The following is a 21,989-nucleotide window of genomic DNA, read 5'->3' as shown; positions in this document are numbered from 1 at the left end:
TTAAGTTTAACCCCTCTGTTTGTGGTTGTTTGTTTGTGTGTGTGTGTGTGTGTTTGTGAACAGCATCCTGGCCACAATTTCAATCGTAGAGTAATGAAACTTGCAGGGATTAACTGTTATGTAAAAAGCTGGAATTGATTAAATTTTGGAAGGTCAAAGTTAAGGGTCAAGGTCACGGTCAAGCAAAATGTCCAATTCACGTAATCAGCCATAAGTTTGGACATCGTTGTCACAGAGACTTCAAACTTGGTTCATATTTGAGTGAATGAAAATCCATGCCTATTAATTCATGTTAAGGTCAAAGATCAAGTTCAAGGTCGAGTTAAAGGTCGAGAAATAAGCTGCCTCTACAGTTATTGATAATTTCATGATGATTAGACCTATCCCGGGGTTCGAACCTCGGCAATTTAGTTGAATATATTTTATCTACAGTATAGTGAAATGGAAGTATTCTCTCTCTCTCTCTCTCTCTCTCTCTCTCTCTCTCTCTCTCTCTCTTTACGATAATTTCCCCATATAGCTTTGTATTTCTCCACACTGACTTGTACCATATTTTCTTAATTTCCATATAATTCATGATTCATCCATAGAATCTGATTCATCTATAGAATTTGATTCATATATAGAATCTGAATCATCTGAATTTAATTCATAAATTAAAGAAAATCGAAAATTAATGGAATTATCATCGGCGATATTAAGGGCGTCCGTAACATAAATGGTCTCTTCACCGACAATCTCACAATTTTCCCCATATCTCATTTTCTTCCTCAACGCTTAATTGTACCAACTTTTACCATATTTTCTTCATTTTCTTTATATTTTAATATTCACCTACATAATATGATTTATCTGCATTCAGTTTAATGAATTCGAAATTTGAATTAATTTTGGAGTCGTCGTCGGCGAAAAGGCCGTTACCAAAATGGTCTCTTCACCGATAATGAACTAATTTTCTCTTTCTTATTTTATTCCTCCACTTTAATTGTACTATATTTTCTTTATTTTCTATATGTTTTATGATTAATATACATAATATCATTCGTGTGGATGCAATTTATGAATTTATTATCTGAATATTTAATAGATTTTTCTTCGGTGAAAAGGCCGTCGATCTACGATCGGTTAGTTTAAAACTCTCATGACGTCTTAACATGATATTTCTATAGTTTTATTTATAATTTTAGTCTAATTGCAAATCATTAATTATATTTTACGTTGATTTACGTAATTGTGGATATCTTGCTCATCTAAGTTGGAAGGAGGTTATGTTTTACCACCTGTTTGTGTTTTGTTTATTTGTGAACACCTTCCTGGCCATAATTTTAATCGTAGTGTATAGTTTTCAACGACCTTTAGAAAGTTCATTCGCTTAATTTTCCTGTGTGAGATTTTACTAATAGGAAATTTTAATTATATTAGAATATGCAATTATTCTTGCACTAGTAATACAGTAAATTCTTTTGGTATTTGATATATAGGAAGTGGAAAATTTATCTTAAATGGGCAAATACTGTAGCTTCTACGACTTTCCCTTTATCTAGTCATAAACGTAGAGCATAAGACTGTCATTTTGATTATTATTATTATTATTATTATTATTATTATTATTATTATTTTTATTATTATTATTATTATTATTATTTAAGCTACAACCCTAGTTTGAAAAGCAGAATGCTATAAGCCTAAGGCTCTAACAGGGAAAATAGCCCAGTGAGAAAAGGAAATAAGGAAACCACAAGAAAAGTAATTAACAATTAAAATAAACTGTAAAATATTTAGCAAAACAAGAGAAAGAGAAATAAGATAAAATAGTGTGCCCGAGTGTGCCCTCAAGCAAGAGAACTCTAACCCAAGACAGTGCAAGGCCATGGTACAGAGGCTATAGCACTACCCAAGACCAGAGAACAATGGTCTGATTTTGGAGTGTTACTAACTGAAGTTGTATATTCATAAGACTATAATCACCAACAGTGGTTGCCATAAGTGTTAATTTAAAAGCCCAAAGCTTTGCTTCATCTTAATCCCTTTGTTTCTTATGTCACTCACCCCTTAGAGGGAGACCATCTCTCACTACGACCCAAAGGAACAATGTCGTATTGTAGTCTGTCTTCAGCAGCTGTTGATTCAATTGGGAATTTAAAGGTTTAAAGACAAGGGACAGGGACATTGCCCTATCAAGCAGGACAATGCCTCTCTCTCTCTCTCTCTCTCTCTCTCTCTCTCTCTCTCTCTCTCTCTCTCTCTCTCTCTCTCTCTCTCAAACAATTCTACCACTATTTTGGTAATAATTAGTGTGGGTTTACAATGAATGGATTGTAATTAAGCGAAAATCTATCGGGTAATATGTAGATATTATCTTGGTCGAATATGATATTGTCATAGGGTCAGTCTAGCAAGAAGTATATATACTTTTTACCTCCGCCGACGAAGTTGGAAGACGGTTATGTTTTCACCCCTGTTTGTGAAGTTTCCTGGCCATAATTTTAATCGTAGAGTAATGGAACTTGCAGGGATTAACTGTTATGTTAAAAGCTGGAATTGATTAAATTTTGGAAGGTCAAGGTTCCGAACTTAAAAAGTGAGAGCTTAGTCCTGTATAAGATTTTTTTTTCCCGAAATACTGAGGTTTCAAAGGTAGCCTATTACGTTTCCAAGAGACAAAAATATTGAGAAAAGGCAAAGTATCATTATGTTCACTTTTTGTAAATTTTATATTAAGACACTGAATTTAGATAAATTAAAAACTGGTTTAAATGTCCTAAATTTTTGAAAAGTAAAAATGTCTACATATGGACAGTATAAGAAAGGCTTAAAATTGACAGGACAATCACTAGGCCATTTCCTTTTCACAGTAACATAAAGGTTTGCCCACATGGCGAACCCATTGCTACTCCGTCTATACAACTTATCATTAAACATGATTGTGAATGTAGTGGTAGCTAGTAATGCGACTGTACTTCAACCTCATACCAATCATGATGTATTATAGGTGGTAAAATCACCATCAAAAATGTAATCACTTACACAATACTAAAAAATATAATAGAGTACTGTTACAGACAAACACTTGACTACTGATAAAATATTTTTCTTAATATCTATATATTACTAAAATCTATAGTAGTTTTTTTTATATATATAACATACAAAATTAAAAAATGATGTACATCGTAAATAAAGAATTTTTATCCTTCAAACCATAATAAAATTATTTATAAAAATTCATTCTAAATTCTTATTAATGGATGTGTAAACATTTGCATTTCTCTTCGCGTGAGACTTTAAACGTCTCAACCGGCCGAGTTGTTATAAGTCCAGCAATCTCTTGCATACAAAAGTTCATTTGAGTAACAATTATTATTATTATGTTTTCGTGTTAAAAAACTGAATTCCTTGATTTCAATCGGCTCCCATTAAAGACACAAATAATTATAAATAAAATTAACACGTTATTTCGATAGGAGGAAAACTCGTGGCAAAGAAATCGTCATAATTGTACCAATTTGTTTTTTCAATCTTTCGTTGACTTTAAATTCTAGAGATCCTGTATTAAAGATCATAGTTCCTAAATATTTAAATGATTCTACCTCATCAATCCTTTCTCTCTCTAATGATATTTCATCTTCCATTGTATATATCATTTTCTTTATCTCTGTCTTTCTTCTGTTTAGTTTACCTTGAGCCAAACCTCATATTTCATGATTTCTGGTAAGCAAGCTTTGCAAGTCCTGAACTGATAATATAGAAAGGATTTTTAATATGTAATTTCAGGCTGTATTTGTGTCTAGAAATTTTGTTATGAAGTAAAATATCCATCCAGATATCAAACTGATATTTCAATTTCCTTTCCCATTTTCTCTCCACAGGATTAAAGAAACCATGACAAGAAGAGAGAGGAATTCTTGAACTAAGATACAAATCATACTGGACCCTCTAAAACAGCTGCTGTTGTCAACAAGGCGAGAGCTCCTCGGGATCCATTATTGGAGTTCCCCTGAAGGTGGCAGTAATCTGTCAGGTCTTCAAAGAAGTCTAGTTCAACCAACGAATCTTTAACGAAGGATTCATTTCGAAATTTCAACTTCGTTTTACAAAGTTTTATATCCGAGTAGGAAAAGTATATTTGGCAAACTAGGATGACCTACAAAAAATACTTTTAAGTCTACAGTTTTGCCAATAATTAGTTACCAAATCTTTGATATCTGAGGCCATAGTCAAATGCATAATAGGTCCTCAAAAGGATTTAAGTTTGACATTCCTGTTCTAGACTTTTGTCAATGAGTAATATTATCTGTGAATTTATATGTCTATTTTAAAGTTATCAATACATGTGACTGCTGGGTCATTAACTTTGTATTTTACTCTCAACTTCTAAAATCTATTATTTGCATTATTCAAAATTCTTGGAACTGTAACTTCAAACGATTTCTTTAATTATTCTCCTACTTTCGTGAATCAACCCATTTAGATTTTGTTTATAGTTTGTTTTGAAGTTTAAATGCATCTTTCAGTTTGAGATTAGCTTATTTCTGTAATATTACTTTTATCAATTCTATTCCATAACTTTTAGTTGGTCTAACTTATGTCTGCAGAGTTCGTGATTTCGATGTTGGTTTCCATTTTTGAAGTACGTTCAAAATAGGCTAAAATTTTACTTGTTTCTCCCTTTACTGTAGTACAAGCATTGATCCCATAGCTACCTCTATTCAGATAATTGCTCTGAAGAGAATCCTGTTAAAGTCATCTATCTGATTCATGAAGAAATTGACTAAGTTTCTGCATGAATATTCGTCTTTAGTGTTTTTCATCAGTCCTTAATATAACGTTAAGATTAAGATTGAGCAATTTCTTAATTTGATAGGTTTTAATATTGATGCTGTAAGCCAGTGAGAATTAAAGTAAAGTTGTTTTAAATTATCAAAGCCATTTTGAAATCCTGTAGACATAATGGTATCTGTTGAATTAATATTACCATATAGATATTGCTCTCTCTCTCTCTCTCTCTCTCTCTCTCTCTCTCTCTCTCTCTCTCTCTCTCTCTCTCTCTCTCTCTCTCTCTCTCTTTCTCTCTCTCTCTTATAAAATTTAGTTTTTTTCAGTAAGTTCCTATTCTGTAAAAAAAAAAAAAAAAAAAATTGATGTAACGTACCTTACTTTCCATAAAGTTAAGACGTCATTTTTATCCATTATTCTCCACTTGTTTTCTTCTCAGAATTTATTTTTATACAAATTTAATTAAATTTCTAAAAGCAACATCCTTTGTGGAACATTCCAGCAGTCACACGTAAGATCCTTGTCCAAAATAGCTGAGAAATTGTCCTAAACTTGATGTTCTTGGAGTTGTTAGTTTTGGATAGTAAGCCTTACAATGACTACGCTGTTTTTGCTCGAAATTTTACTGATTTTAAGGAATGTTTTCATTGATATTTCATGTAATGACCTTAATCATGTGATCTGCTTCACATCAATAGTTACGTAATGTAGGTCAAGTGACTTGATGGAAAGACTTAAAGACATAAGAAAGATTAAAGCTTCAGTTTAGGTATTTGGGGATAGATTGTTAAAGACTTTAGTTCTTAAAAGGTTTGAAGCTATGGCAGATTTATAAATTAATGGTACAGTTATAAGACAAGAGAATGGGTAGATACAAAATGTTAAGAACTATTAGATTAATTATAGATTTATAAGGATAGTTGTTGGATTTAAGGTCTAGGAAAGAATATCTATGTAACAACTCTATTAGTTCTCAAGTCTCAAAGAACGTATTGATTGAAAGATTGAAGGAAAGTGTAGCTATAAAACTCAAAATCTATTAAAAAATAAAGGGTTAAGTGGTGTGAGGGAATAGATAAGGGACATGTCATGGTGTTAATGAAGTATGTAAAAAGGTAAAGTACAGAAATGTATCAGCTAAAAGTAAAATAGGTAAGCCATATTTACTGAATGTTACTATGATGAATTTAGGTAGAACATTCGAGTGTAATTAAGTTTATGATCTAAATGGGACTATATGAATTATCGGAAAGCAGATGCAGATGTTTATCGGGACAGGATTGTAAGATAAGTTCAGGGACAAGTTTTAAGGAATATGTATTTATAAATGACTTTTATTAATCTTTTTTTATATATAATTAAATTAACAGCGATTGACGTAGGAATATCCTTTGATGAGACCAAAGGGGACAGTTTATAGATTCATTCTAGAAGGGCAGTCTTTGAGAAAGTTTGAGAGAAATTATTTGGGTGATCGAAGAATTTAGATTAGATTTAGGAAATAACCTTATCTTATTGGAGAGGGCAGCTTTCAGAATGTTTCCTTAGCCGGACAATAATCATAAACTTTAATAATTAAAGAAATTTTCAAAGTTGAGTAAGATCTTTAAGCGTAGGAATTGAGGCAAATGAGTTCGTCTCTTGCTAGTTTGAACTATGTCAACATTAGGTAGCTTCTAAAAACATCGCTGCTTGAAACATTAAGTGATTAATCTAGAATTATAGTTCAGAAAACGCTCTTGTTTGAAACTCTTGTGTTGGCAAGCAAATCATGCAGACATTGCTTAGAATCAACATTATCTGAATTGTTTTCATTTGCACTTTCAGTTGTCATTTTAAGATGGTTTAGATGCAGGAAAATTAATAGTCAGGCTAGTGCTCATTATATAGCCATTGTACTTTATGTATACTAAGGTTGCATATCAATGGTGAATAATATTTCTTGTGTAAATTGCTATCGGTATTTTTTTTTTTTTTTTTTTTTTTTGCAATTGTATTACCTGCTAATGCATTGTTTCTGACTTCTATTTATATATTGCTACTGTATCTCTATTTATGCATTATTACTGTATCTTCTCTTTATACATACTCCTGTATCTTCTCTTTATACATTACTCCTGTATCTTCTCTTTATACATTACTCCTGTATCTTCTCTTTATGAATTTCTACTGTATTATGTAATTTTGATCTGAAAATACATCTGTTTTACCAATGAAAACCTCAGAAAAGACATTAATGGTTATAGTGCAAAAGAGACATATTCGTAAAGTAAAATACATTATAGAAGACATCTTAAGACATTCAAGGCTAAGCCATGGATGTTTTTTATGTCTTCTATAATGTCTTTTACTTTACAATTACAAGTCTCTTGTACTTTACATGGCTAATGTCTTTTCTGAGGTTTTCATTGGTAAAACAGATGTATTTTTTCTCAAAATTACATAATACAGTAGAAATTTATAAGCAGAAGATACAATAGTAATGTATGAATTGAAGATACAGTAATAATGTATAGGAAAGCAGTAAAACTTTTGACTAATTTTGTAAAATTTATTACAATGTATAATTTATGAAACTAAAATTGTGAATAAAAGAAATAAAAACTTCTATAAAATATATTTATTTTCATTACCATTACAACCATATTAACCCTGGATAGGTACGGTCCTCGGACACCCCTTTAAGGGTATACTCGGACGCGAACGACCCCGACGCCAAAAAAAATTCTTGAAAAATCAGTTTTTGCAGTAACCTCCTTTTTTCTTTTGCCAAAAAAAAACTTCAATGAATGCTTAAAACAACTGTAAAGATAAATACTACTCATCTGTAGAAAAACTATTTATTATAAATATTTTAAAAAATTAAGTAGAAAAAAAAAAAGACCTGACATAAAAATTCATAAAAAAAAAGTTTATACATATATACACAAATCCTTTTAGGAATTGATTCTTGAATGTTTAGGACACATCTTGATGTATTTTGGATGAAGTCAGACCCATGGAGGTGAAGATCTGAAATGAGAAAAAAAGGGTAACTTTTTTTGGCCAAAAAAAATTGTCCAAATTTCATGAATTTTTTTGGGTACCCAAATGAAATAGGAAGTGGCTAATTTTTTTAGGGAATAAACATATGTTATCCTAAAATAGAAATATGTAAAAAAATCTTCATTATTTTGTAAATTACATTTATATCAGGGGCCATATCTAAAGGTAATTTTTTGAGTACTTGGAAATTTCGTAAAAAAATACATATATTTAATATATAATATGATATTTATGCAGGTAAAAATATACCAAAATATCACAAATTCTATAGGGAACAAGAATATATATAGATAGGGCAGCTTACGCTTCGGATATGTCCACAAAATGGCCGCCAACCACACTGACTCAGACTCCCTAATCTGCCACTTGAAATGTAGGAAGGGTATGTCAATTTCAAGGTGTTATTTACTAATCTAATTATTATTGGATATGCATAAAAATTGTATGGTGGGTTGCTGGATAATTGTCGATTATTTTACGTTTATAAAATTAAAATTCTGACCCAAAAAAATTTTTTTGAAGGGAAATAAAATCGAAAAAAAAAATGTAAAACAATATTTTAGCTAAAAAAATTTGATGATATTCAATCAAAAAAAAAGTAAACAAAATTTTCCGACAAATAAACATCTAGAGGAATCATTACTCTGTGATAGTTCCTTAGTACGTAGTAATTTTGAAAGAATTGAGAAAAAACGAAAAAATGGCAATCACCGGAAAATCGAACACATACCTATATATACGCCATATCTGGCTTAAAAAAAGATAGGCATGGGTAGCCAGATCATCTAAAAACACTTTCCAACACTATAAAAATATAAGTTTTGCGACACTACTTGCCAATTCCTTACGGTAACATGACTAAGCAAAAAAATGCAAAACAAATAAAAAGGGGGACTCGTGGAAAAATGGCCATTCTAATATACGGCATTTCAGAAAAAAAAAATTTCAGCCACGTGCTAGGCAAACCATCAAGGCATATTTTCCGACAAATAAACATATAAATGAAATATTACTCTGTGATAGTTCCTTAGTACGTAGTAATTTTGAAAGAAATGGGAAAAAACGAAAAAATGGCAATCACAGGAAAATCGAACACATACTTATATATATGCCATATCTGGCTAAAAAAAAAAATAGGCATGGGTAGCCAGATCATCTAGAAACACTTTCCAACACTATAAAAATATAAGTTTTGCGACACTACTTGCCAATTCCTTACGGTAACATGACTAAGCAAAAAAATGCAAAACAAATAATAAGGGGCACTCGCGGAAAAATGCCCAACATTCTAATATACGGGATCTCAGATAAAAAAAAAGACATGCACGTGTTAGCCCAACCATCAAGGCACACTTTCTAACACATAAACATGAAAAAAAAATCAATAATATACGGCAATTCCTTACTACGTAGTAAATTTTTACAAATATTGAAAAAAAAACAGAAATTGGCAACCGCAGTTAAATACCCAATATACCAATAACTACGTCGTATCTGACAAAAACAAATCACGTATGGGTAGCCAGATCATCTAGACACACTTTCCAACACTAAAAAAGCAAAAGTTTTACGACACTATTTCGCAATATCTTACGGAAAAATGACTTGGCAAAAAAATGAAAAAAAATGAAAAAGGGACACTCGCGGTAAAATGCCCGACATTCTAATATACGACATCTCAGATAAAAAAAAAAGACATGCACGTGTTAGCCCAACAATCAAGGCACACTTTCTAACACATAAACATGAAAAAAAAATGAATAATATACGGCAATTCCTTACTACGTAGTAATTTTTACAAATATTGAAAAAAAAACAGAAATTGGTAACCGCAGTTAAATACCCAATATACCAATAACTACGTCGTATCTGACAAAAACAAAGTCATGCATGGGTAGCCAGATCATCTAGACACACTTTCCAACACTAAACAAGCAAAAGTTTTACGACACTATTTGGCAATATCTTACGGAAAAATGACTTGGCAAAAAAATGAAAAAAAATGAAAAAGGGGCACTCGCGGTAAAATGGTCCTCGTGGTGATGAACGACATTTTAACTAAAAAAAAAAACATGCACATGGTAGCCAAACAATCCACCAAGACTTTCCACAACTGATAACCTATACAAGTTGCACCATTCTACGACAATTTCATAATACGTAATAACTTTGATAATTATGCAAACTACCTCAGAAGGGTAAACTCGGACGCGAACGACCCCGATGCGTCTCAGAAATCGGGGAAGGAGTACAGCTACAGCAATGCACATCTGGACACTACTAGAGCGTGTAGGGGAGACACCTCCTGCAGGTCGATCACCCACAAATTCAGTCACAGGGGTGAGTCACGTGAGAAAAACCTGTTTTTTTTTGACGCTCGGGGTCGCAAACGACCCACCGTACCTATCCAGGGTTAAAGAGTATATTGAACAAAATAAAAAATATAAATAAAAAAAATATTAAAAATATTCAATGACCTGGAGTGTTTTAATCTAACGTTCATATGACTGAGTGTTCTCCCCAGTCGTCCCCCTCCCTCTTCTGGTACCAGTAAAATGCCTTCATTCTCTCTCTCCTCTGAAAGACCAGAGACCTCATGAAGTATAAAACCTTGGTTTTAAACTATTATAAACCACAGGTGTTTATTTATAAGACTGGTTTATTCCCTTCCTATGTAGAGAGTTCGTTCACTCTTCCACTGGTGATAATGAGAGAAATATGTAGTCTCTTGGTATGAAAGTATTATGAAAATGAAGACTATTTTCTATGATATTCATGTTTAGTTCAATTCTCATAAGTATATTCATTCCTGACAACTCTAAGTCTTGTGATAATAAATAATTTTAGCCTCAAAATTAGTTATCTTTATATGTTACTTTAACTCTGGGTTTAAGCATAGTAGACCGAGTCGACTATTTTGTGGTAAAAATTATTTTTACATTATGAATTAAGAAAAACAAATACGTTTAGATAATGTCTTTTATTATAGAAGATTAATTGCCATACACAAAACAGGTTTCAATACACTTAATAGCATTATTAAGTATAAATATGAATACGTTACAAAGTCAATGACAAACTATATAAAATTCTTTAACCCCGTTTTCTAACAAACTCAACCAACGACAATCATAGAAAACGAATATTTCAGATCCCATAAAATGGGATACTAAAGTAATACGTTATCTCTGATTTTTCTGAACATTGGAATGAGTTTGATGTTAAACATTTGAGGTTACAAGTGTCATGATTGTGTAAATTAGTCGAATTTTCAATAAAAAAAGAGAAGGAAATGGAAAGCCCACCAAGGCCCGCCCCTTCCCACCTGGTAACAAGATTAACTAAGCATTTTGTTTCTGAATGAACAAAGTCACCAGGCCCTTGAATGCTTTCCATTTCCTTCTCTTTTTTAAATGTTTTATTGAAAATCTTACAGACATTAATGCAATGATCGTGAATCAAGTATGACAAGAATAGTATGATGCTTCTTCAAGATAATGTTATAGTATTCTAATTAGTTAATACAGAGCAAGGGGATATCTTTTCAAATCTAAATTTTCGTTTAGAAACAATAATTAAATGATAAAATGGTTGGAGGGAGAAGAGACCTCATCAGTCTTATATTACAATTCCACCACGATCAATTACTCCAGAATCCTTTTGCTCTCTCAAAAGCAGACAGGAACCACAACTGCCCCCAAAGGATCTCTCTCTCATCCGTCCCATTTCATGTGCAGGATTGAGTTGGGTAAAGGAGAAGACACGTGCAAACCACTGCCCTGACTATCCTTACTACTCCTCCTAGCAGATAGGCAGATCGGACCGAAGTACAGATTAACCTTGCACGTGGACCACAAAAAGTCAATTTAGTTCCATGTGTAATACGCTCTCAAATATGACACATTTTGGAAGCTATGTGTAGAGACCCTAATTTAAGAATTCCTAAATGCTAAAACAACCCTTAACCTAACAGTAGGCCTACCTACAAAGCTGAACAACCCTTAAACTAACAGTAGGCCTACCTACAAAGCTGAACAACCCTTAAACTAACAGTAGGCCTACCTACAAAGCTGAAAACCCCTTAAACTAACTATAGGCCTACCTACAAAACTGAAAACCCCTTAAACTAACTGTAGGCCTACCTACAAAGCTGAAAACCCCTTAAACTAACAGTAGGCCTACCTTCAAAGCTGAACAACTCTTTAAAATAACAGTAGGCCTACCTTCAAAGCTGAATAACCCTTAAACTAACAGTAGGCCTACCTACAAAGCTGAACAACCCTTAAACTAACAGTAGGCCTACCTACAAAGCAGAACAACCCTTAAACTAACAGTAGGCCTGCCTACAAAGCTGAATAGCCCTTAAACTAACAGTGGACCTACCTACAAAACTGAAAACCCCTTAAACTAAGAGTAGGCCTACCTACAAAGCTGAACAACCCATAAACTAACTGTAGGCCTACCTACAAAGCTGAGCAACCCTTAAACTAACAGTAGGCCTACCTACAAAGCTGAACAACCCTTAAACTAACAGTAGGCCTGCCTACAAAGCTGAATAGCCCTTAAACTAACAGTGGACCTACCTACAAAACTGAAAACCCCTTAAACTAAGAGTAGGCCTACCTACAAAGCTGAACAACCCATAAACTAACTGTAGGCCTACCTACAAAGCTGAGCAACCCTTAAACTAACAGTAGGCCTACCTACAAAACTGAAAACCCCTTAAACTAAGAGTAGGTCTACCTACAAAGCTGAACAACCCTTAAACTAACAGTAGGCCTGCCTACAAAGCTGAACAACCCTTAAACTAACAGTAGGCCTGCCTACAAAGCTGAATAGCCCTTAAACTAACAGTGGACCTACCTACAAAACTGAAAACCCCTTAAACTAAGAGTAGGCCTACCTACAAAGCTGAACAACCCATAAACTAACTGTAGGCCTACCTACAAAGCTGAGCAACCCTTAAACTAACAGTAGGCCTACCTACAAAACTGAAAACCCCTTAAACTAAGAGTAGGTCTACCTACAAAGCTGAACAACCCATAAACTAACTGTAGGCCTACCTACAAAGCTGAGCAACCCTTAAACTAACAGTAGGCCTACCTACAAAACTGAAAACCCCTTAAACTAAGAGTAGGTCTACCTACAAAGCTGAACAACCCTTAAACTAACAGTAGGCCTGCCTACAAAGCTGAACAACCCTTAAACTAACAGTAGGCCTGCCTACAAAGCTCAATAGCCCTTAAACTAACAGTGGACCTACCTACAAAACTGAAAACCCCTTAAACTAAGAGTAGGCCTACCTACAAAGCTGAACAACCCATAAACTAACTGTAGGCCTACCTACAAAACTGAAAACCCCTTAAACTAACAGTAGGTCTACCTACAAAGCTGAACAACCCTTAAACTAACAGTAGGCCTACCTACAAAACTGAAAACCCCTTAAACTAACAGTAGGCCTACCCACAAAGCTGAATAACCCTTAAACTAACTATAGGCCTACCTACAAAGCTGAACAACCCTTAAACTAAGAGTAGGTCTACCTACAAAGCTGAACAACCCTTAAACTAAGAGTAAGGCTACCTACCAAACAGAGATTTTACCAAAGTGTCACATTGTCTAGTACTTATTCCTATCATACAAACACACCAACTAATCGAACAGTAGGCCTACTCGATAAAAAAATTAGTACAGTATAAACACACACACACACACACACACACACACACACACACACACACACTGCCCAGCCCTGAATAAATTCTATTGATATTAGATGCTCCTGAACATTTCTTATTAAAACCAAATATTGAAAAGCTGAAGGAGATTTTGAAGTATTTGGAATCATCCTCTCTGACTTTGAAGTCAGTCTACCTTTAATGAAATATCTTTGGCTTCATAAACTTCGTATTTCCCATCTTAATAGTCAGTAGATTTTTTAATCATTTGAAAAATTAATTATCTTAAAACGTATTATGTGAAATAAATATATTTTGATGAGTTTATCAGATAAAATTAATATGAAAGTTTAAACTTAGGAAACTGATTTATATTAGGCCATTATATGGTTTGAAACGGTTATTAACAATGTTAAAAACATCTATGGGTATGATAGTATTCCTCTTTAACTTAAATTCTCCGCAATGTTAAGGATAGCGGAGGATCTACAGTTATCCTAGATATGGCTCAACTAGTTGGCTTCCAACCAAAATGTCTCCACTAGGCCTATCATGAATATTGAAGACAAATGAAACTTGATTTGAAAAGAATTAAGGCCAAGACTTGCAAAGTGTTTCTATATTTCAATGGGATGAACTAATGGCTTTACTCTTTCATCGAAAAATAATTTTATTTATTAAAAGACTTTCGAAAAACAACCAGAATTATAAAGTATCTTATTCAGTTGGTATCATTTGTAAATATCATTGCTTATGGTCAAAGCAGAAGGCTGAAACTTGTCCATTAAAAACGAATTGTTTGAAAAAACCTTAAACTTTTCCATATTAATAAAGAATATTTTTATTTTTGCATACTTAACTCTCAACACCTTGCCTATCACCTCATCTTAATGTGGCCACGTAAAATGTTATATTAAAAGATTCATAAAATAACTTTATAATTTTGAGAATCTATAGATAAAAACAATTAGGATATACCAATCTGGTAATGTGAGCAACTGATAAAGCTATTTAAAAATTCTTTAGATTTAATCTATAATTAATGCAAAAACAAGTGAAATTACTTTTGATTAACCTGTGGATTTGCTATTTCATATATTTAATTAATTACTCATGAAAATCTTTGAAATCTACGATTCAAGTATGAAATTAATTTAGGCACCAGAATTATTTAGATTATTCTAAAAAGCTTTGATTTGAAACTTCCCCTTAGGCCAATTATGTGAGGAAACCGATATTGTCTGTCATGAAATTTGAATTCTTAGAGCTGCCTACTGAACAAAGTTTACCCTAATTTCAATATTTAAACTCAATCTCGTGATTTAAACTCAATCTCGTGATTTAAACTCAATCTCATGATTTAAACTCAATCTCATGATTTAAACTCAATCTCACGATTTAAACTCTCATGATTTAAACTCAATCTCATGATTTAAACTCATGATTTAAACTCAATCTCATGATTTAAACTCAATCTCATGATTTAAACTCAATCTCATGATTTAAACTCAATCTCATGATTTAAACTCAAACGATTTAAACTCAAACTCATTATTTAAACTCAATCTCATGATTTAAACTCAAATGATTTAAACTCAATCTCATGATTTAAACTATATCTCATTATTTAGACTCAATATTCTATGGTTTACTATAAATCTAGATTAAATCTTTGGTGTTAACCCGAGGTACAGACACTTGCTAACCTTGATTTAACCAGAGAAAACCTAATCTAAGTGTCTCACTAATATAACCTTTACACAGATCTATTAAAATCAGCTACAGATTAAACTAATTTCTCACTAAAGACAAAACTAGTACGAGACACTAACTCCTTCCTATAGACTAGATCCTCCTTCTCTTCATCCCTGGGGACCTCCCCCCGTCCCTGGGGCCCTCCCCCCGTCCCTGGGGTGCTTCCCCTGTCCCTGGGGACCTCCCCCCGTCACTGGGTTAACACTTACTCCAGACATCATCCAACCATCCGTTCATTGCTTGTTACAAGTTGACTGATGTACAAGGAATGCATTGTCCTGCATTCATTAATTCCTAAATTCAATCGCAAGTTACTTTAAGATTAAGGTAATATCTACATTGAAATCAATGCAAGCGCGTACGTTTGAAAAGCGTCTGTACAGTATTTTGAGAAAACTATAACTCCATTTAAATAATCTTAACTACAATTTTGTTAAAGATAATTAAATTTAAGTCATCCAATCAAAATGCAAAGCTATCCCACCAAATCAGTAAAGGTTTTCTGTATGCATCTATATGAAAATATGGAAACACTCAATATAACTCGAAAAAGTTGCAAGTTTCAAATACAGAATGAGTGGCTACTTTGTAATTGAAATATCATGAAATATCAAGACATTAATATCACTAAAAACTGATTTTTCAGGATTTTTCTTATAGTAATTACATAAATTCTGATAATTTGCTTTGAAGATTAATGTACTAACTTCTAGTTTTAGATTACCCTAAGTTACTACACAGTTACTCAACATGGACGTAAGTTAACTAAAGTTTTAAATAGTTTTAATCAAGTTTATGACATTAAATATATCAGCATTTAAACGTAAGGGACTTTAGCATAAGCAGATCAGAGTTTATTAAACTTTCAGTTAATTTAACAGTTTTTGGCTTTAGTTGTCTAGAAAGAATAGCGTAGAAATTATGATGTTATAGTGAACAACCTAAATTGTAAATTTAAATCTCAAGTGTCATTAAAATCAAAAGAAATTGGCGAGTTCTATATAGTTTATTACAATATAACACCAATGTTCTGACTTGATGTTTTGTACAAGCTTCAGAGGCTTATCAGATTAGGTCTAAGTTTTCTGAACTACAAAGTTTCCTTGCATAAAATGAATATAACTTCAGAGAGGTTAAGTTTTGTAAATTACTACACAAGAAACATTCCTGCACATCAGTATTATAGTAGGTCTTATAAAATCTAATCTTAAAAAGTCATACTTCAGTTCGGAACCTTTTCCAAATCATGGAGAAATTTTAGAAATACTTAACCGAGAGCAGATTAAACTAAATCAAATTGAAGCCATATGATTTAACCCTATATAAACATCCCCTAAGCTAGGTTACCTGATCCTGAATTACACAAACAATAACTTTAATAATCCCTTAATTCCCCTCATCAACATTGGCCCTAACTCCCTACTAACAACTAAAACTATACCAACAATAATATATTCAAGAATGTATTACACACTTCTTCTAAAATAACTACAGCAGTTCTTTATCCCTCCTTTATGTCCTGAACAGAAACAGTAGGAATCAGATATCTTGGGACATTTATAGTCCCAGCTGGACCCCTTTTCAAAGAGCTCAGGGATCTCTCAGTGTAAAGGAAAGCACTGGATTGCAAGACTGATTCTGTCAACACTTTTTGAGAAAGTTATCTAAATTTTTAAAACTAAATTAAAATCTCTCTACATTTTGATTTTCATTGACAGATAAAATTGATAAATTTAGCAATACAGTTACTAATTTTACATTATCATTGAAAACTCTCATATTCTTGGACAGAATTTAAATCACTCTCTTGACAAAAAGTTTTTCACAACTCAATTTACACAATACATGACAAATTTGATATAGTTCGATTTGAAATGACAGTGTATACATAACAGAAACCTGTTCAATTTGACATTACAATCTCCTACAATTCAAGATTGAAATTTTAAAAAAGTTTTAAACTAAATTTCAAAAATATTTAAAAGTATGAATCAAAATTTTTTAAATCATTTGAGGCTTTAAAGATCCTTTAACAAGACTGAATTATTAATCATGACTAGAATTGACAAGACAGAATCTACCCTGACAAGATTTCATGGAAAATCAAATTGGACTAAACATGTTCACCATAGCACAGAGTCTAGCATTTTGACAATACAACATAACCAAGTTAACAATCTCCTTCTCTCATGAAACCAGCGAAAGAATGAACGAGTTCCGTACATGGGAAGTTCATAAACAGCCTAAATGAACAGTGGTTCCAGTCAAAAGCAAGATATATACTTCATGGGCCCTCTGGCCTTTCAGTGGTGAGGATTATGGCAAATACTGATACCAGAAGAGGGAGGGGGACAGATGGGGAGGAAGGCTCAGTCATATGAACGTTCCCTTTATTTTAAAATCTTTCCAAATTGGGAGGGGGTAGGATCAAGGAGTGGGAATGGGAGTTCTGAAACTTATAGTTATGTATTAGAGGGAACAATCTGATTCTAACTCAAAGTTAATTTCAAGGTATGTTCATGTAGCTTATGAGAAGATGAGGAATAATACTAATACTAGACAAAGCCCTACCATTTCACACGCTTGCATACTAACCCTCCCACTCCCTAGCCCTACAGGCTATTTCACACCAAAGCCCTCCTAGCCATTTCACACCAAAGCCCTCCTAGCCATTTCACACCAAAGCCCTCCTAGCCATTTCACACCAAAGCCTTCCAAGCCCTTTCACACTAAAGCTCTCCTAGCCATTTCACACCAAAGACCTCCTAGCCACTTCACACCAAAGCCTTCCAAGCCTTTTCACACTAAAGTCTTCCCAGCCTCTACACACCAAAGCCCTATTGGCCACTTCACACCAAAGCCCTTCTAGCCATTTCACACCAAAGTCCTCCTAGCCTTTTCACACCAAAGCCCTCCTAGCCATTTCCCACCAAAGCCTTCCTAGCCTTTTCACACTAAAGCCCTCCTAGCCATTTCACACCAAAGCCCTCATAGCAATTTCACACCAAAGACCTCTTAGCCACTTCACACCAAAGCCTTCCTAGCCATTGCACACCAAAGCCCTCCTAGCCACTTCACACCAAAGCCCTCCTAGCCACTTCACACCAAAGCCCTCCTAGCCACTTCACACCAAAGCCCTCCTAGCCACTTCACACCAAAGCCCTCCTAGCCATTTCACACCAAAGCCCTCATAGCATTTTCACACCAAAGACCTCTTAGCCACTTCACACCAAAGCCTTCCTAGCCATTGCACACCAAAGCCCTCCTAGCCACTTCACACCAAAGCCCTTCTAGCCACTTCACACCAAAGCCCTCCTAGCCACTTCACACCAAAGCCGTCCTAGCCATTTCACACCAAAGCCCTCCTAGCCAATTCACACCAAAGCCCTCCTAGCCAATTCACACCAAAGCCCTCCTACCCACTTCACACCAAAGCCCTCCTAGCCACTTCACACCAAAGCCTTCCTAGCCATTTCACACCAAAGCCCTCCTAACCACTTCACACCAAAGCCCTCCTAGCCACTTCACACCAAAGCCCTCCTAGCCATTTCACACCAAAGCCCTCATAGCAATTTCACACCAAAGACCTCTTAGCCACTTCACACCAAAGCCTTCCTAGCCATTGCACACCAAAGCCCTCCTAGCCACTTCACACCAAAGCCCTCCTAGCCACTTCACACCAAAGCCCTCTTAGCCACTTCACACCAAAGCCCTCTTAGCCACTTCACACCAAAGCCCTCCTAGCCACTTCACACCAAAGCCCTCCAAGCCAATTCACACCAAAGCCCTCCTAGCCAATTCACACCAAAGCCCTCCTAGCCACTTCACACCAAAGCCCTCCTAGCCACTTCACACCAAAGCCCTCCTAGCCATTGCACACCAAAGCCCTCCTAGCCATTGCACACCAAAGCCCTCCTAGCCATTGCACACCAAAGCCCTCCTAGCCACTTCACACCAAAGCTTTCCTAGCCATTTCACACCAAAGCCCTCCTAGCCACTTCTACCAAAGCCCTCCTAGTAACTTCACACCAAAGCCCTCCTAGCCATTTCACACCAAAGCCCTCCTAGCCACTTCACACCAAAGCCCTCCTAACCACTTCACACCAAAGCCCTCCTAGCCATTTTACACCAAAGCCCTCCTAACCACTTCACACCAAAGCCCTCCTAGCCATTTCACACCAAAGTCTTCCTAGCCATTTCACACCAAAGCCCTCCTAGCCACTTCACACCAAAGCCTTCCTAGCCACTTCACACCAAAGCCCTCCTAGCCACTTCACACCAAAGCCCTCCTAGCCACTTCACACCAAAGCCCTCCTAGCCACTTCACACCAAAGCCCTCCTAGCCACTTCACACCAAAGCCCTCCTAGCCATTTCACACCAAAGCCCTCCAAGCCAATTCACACCAAAGCCCTCCTAGCTACTTCACACCAAAGCCCTCCTAGCCACTTCACACCAAAGTCTTCCTAGCCACTTCACACCAAAGCCCTCCTAATCATCTCGTCTGCCAACGATCACCTAAAACTATTCACTATTCTGTATTATCCAGCAATGTTCAATTCCTACTTTGACTCTTAGTATTTAAATCTATACCAATCAACAAATCAGCCTTTCGACCTTCCCAGAAGCACAAAGTTTTAGACCCATCTTTCCTAACCTTAAATTTAAGCTTCTCTAATAATATCTAATTAAAATCTGGAAAAAACATGTACAGTAACTTTTTGATAGGCCTATATTCTATAACTTTTTATTTCATTCAAAGTATACTACTAAAATCCTCTCTATACATTAACTTAATATTGAGAGAGAGAGAGAGAGAGAGAGAGAGAGAGAGAGAGAGAGAGAGAGAGAGAGAGAGAGAGAGAGAGAGAGAGATTTTCAACATGGGGATGTAGGATGGACTTTTCATCAAATACTGAATTTTACAAAATTAAGAATAAAAAGTTGGATAAGTTTTTATACAAAGACATTAAAATATTTACTCTAGATATTTAAATATAGGACCAATAGTGTATTTAAACTTTAGATTGCTTCAAATATAGTTGTTAGTTATCATCCTTTATAAAATTTAAAATACAATGTAGGGGATCAACTATCTAAGATATACAATTGAAACTCGAAAGGGTTTTGTGTTAAGGAACCTCAAGCTTATAGGACAGAAAGGAAAATTGAAAGGCTAAACAAGAACACACCTTGAAATAAGCATTTAAAGCAGCTCAATTTAAATGCCACAAAATAAATGAATTATTTATACTTAAACTTAAACCTCATTTCCATCAACTGAAAGTTTTGGCATCGGATAATTCAGTAATCTTATATAAACTTAATTCCTAATATAATAACACTATAGTTTGAAATTCTCCCAACTAATTTACTAACATGTTCCTATTTCCTCAACTTTAAAAAATATATAGATTACAAGCCTAAAACTATTTTGATATCGATAAAGATTTTCAAATCTTACTATAAATACTCAATTCTTGAAAGTCAAAATTGACAAATAGATTTAGGAAAACCTTTTTTCTAGGATCTCATGATTTGAATGGCCACTGGATTAAATGAATCAATCCTGAAGACATCACTAGACTCAAATTTAACCTAAATAGCCCAGCCTCTATCTGAAACAACCCACCCTTCACGAGAAAGAACTCCTACCTGAAATAACTCCTACTTGACATATCCCAGCCTCTACCTGAAAGATATCCTACCTGAAATATTCCAGCATCTGCCTGAAATAGCTTACCCTCTACGAGAAAGAACTCCTACCTGAAATTACTCCTACCTGAAATTACTCCTACCTGAAATTACTCCTACTTGACATATCCCAGCCTCTACGAGAAAGAACTCGTACCTGAAATAACTCCTACCTGAAACATCCCAGCATCTAACTGAAATAGCCTGCCTTCTACTGAAAAAAATCCTACCTGAAATAATTCCTACTTGACATATCCTAACTCCTACCTGAAAAAAAACTCCTACCTGAAAAAAAAACTCCTACATGAAATAACTCCTACATGAAACATCCCACGTTCTACCTTAAATAGCCTGCCCTCTACTGAAAGAACTCGTACCTGAAATGACTGCTACTTGAAATAGCTCACCTTCTACCTGGAAGAACTCCTACCTGAAAGAACTTCTAAATAACTCCTACCTGAATTAACTCATACCCAAAATAACTCCTACCTGAATTAACTCCTATGTGAAATAGCCTAAACCCCTCCCTGAAATATCTTCTATCAGGACTACCAGAAATTTAATGAAAATGAGATATAATTTAGCTTTATAAGACTTCCGGTTAGCTTACGCAAGATTTCAATCTTGGTTATTGACATGGATTTCTATAGACCTAAATTGATATTTAACTAAATGTTAGTCATCAACTATTCATTAAACCAATTACTAATGAGAATTTAATTTATGAAAACTAAATTCATGAAACTAAAAAGGAAAGAATTTAGGTAAATTAGTAAGCTAACAATATGACTTAGCACACTATCCAAGACTTAAAACTTGAACTAGATATTTGAATCCTCATTATGAAAAACTAATTAAACTAGGGACAGATTCCTACACCCAGAGCCGAAATGGTGTTCTAGAGGTTCCACTTGTTCTGCTCCAACTGAAGGACTTGACCAGGAGAGTCTGTATCCCATAATGTATCCTTGATGTTCATCATTCTTTGGTTAAAAGGGGTTTTAAGCATCCTAGGAGAAGGCCGCGTTAACCTGAAAGACAAA

General features: G+C 34.5%; 1 long non-coding RNA gene across 2 annotated transcripts in view; it reads right to left on the bottom strand.

Annotated features, from left to right (window-relative positions):
• Positions 1–10,786: 10,786 nt before the first annotated feature.
• LOC137634034 (uncharacterized) overlaps positions 10,787–21,989 on the bottom strand; it is a 34,940-nt gene continuing 23,737 nt past the window's right edge. For both annotated transcript variants that reach the window (XR_011042434.1, XR_011042435.1), the window contains exons 4-5: positions 21,067–21,977; positions 10,787–21,034 (exon numbers count right to left, since the gene is read on the bottom strand). This is a non-coding gene — a long non-coding RNA (uncharacterized lncRNA). The remainder of the gene's footprint in view (positions 21,035–21,066; positions 21,978–21,989) is intronic.

The sequence above is a fragment of the Palaemon carinicauda genome, chromosome 43, assembly GCF_036898095.1.
Source record: "Palaemon carinicauda isolate YSFRI2023 chromosome 43, ASM3689809v2, whole genome shotgun sequence".
Classification (NCBI taxonomy): Eukaryota; Metazoa; Arthropoda; class Malacostraca; order Decapoda; family Palaemonidae; genus Palaemon; species Palaemon carinicauda.
Note: the sequence above shows the minus strand (reverse complement) of the source record. Positions and strands in the feature narration are given on the sequence as shown.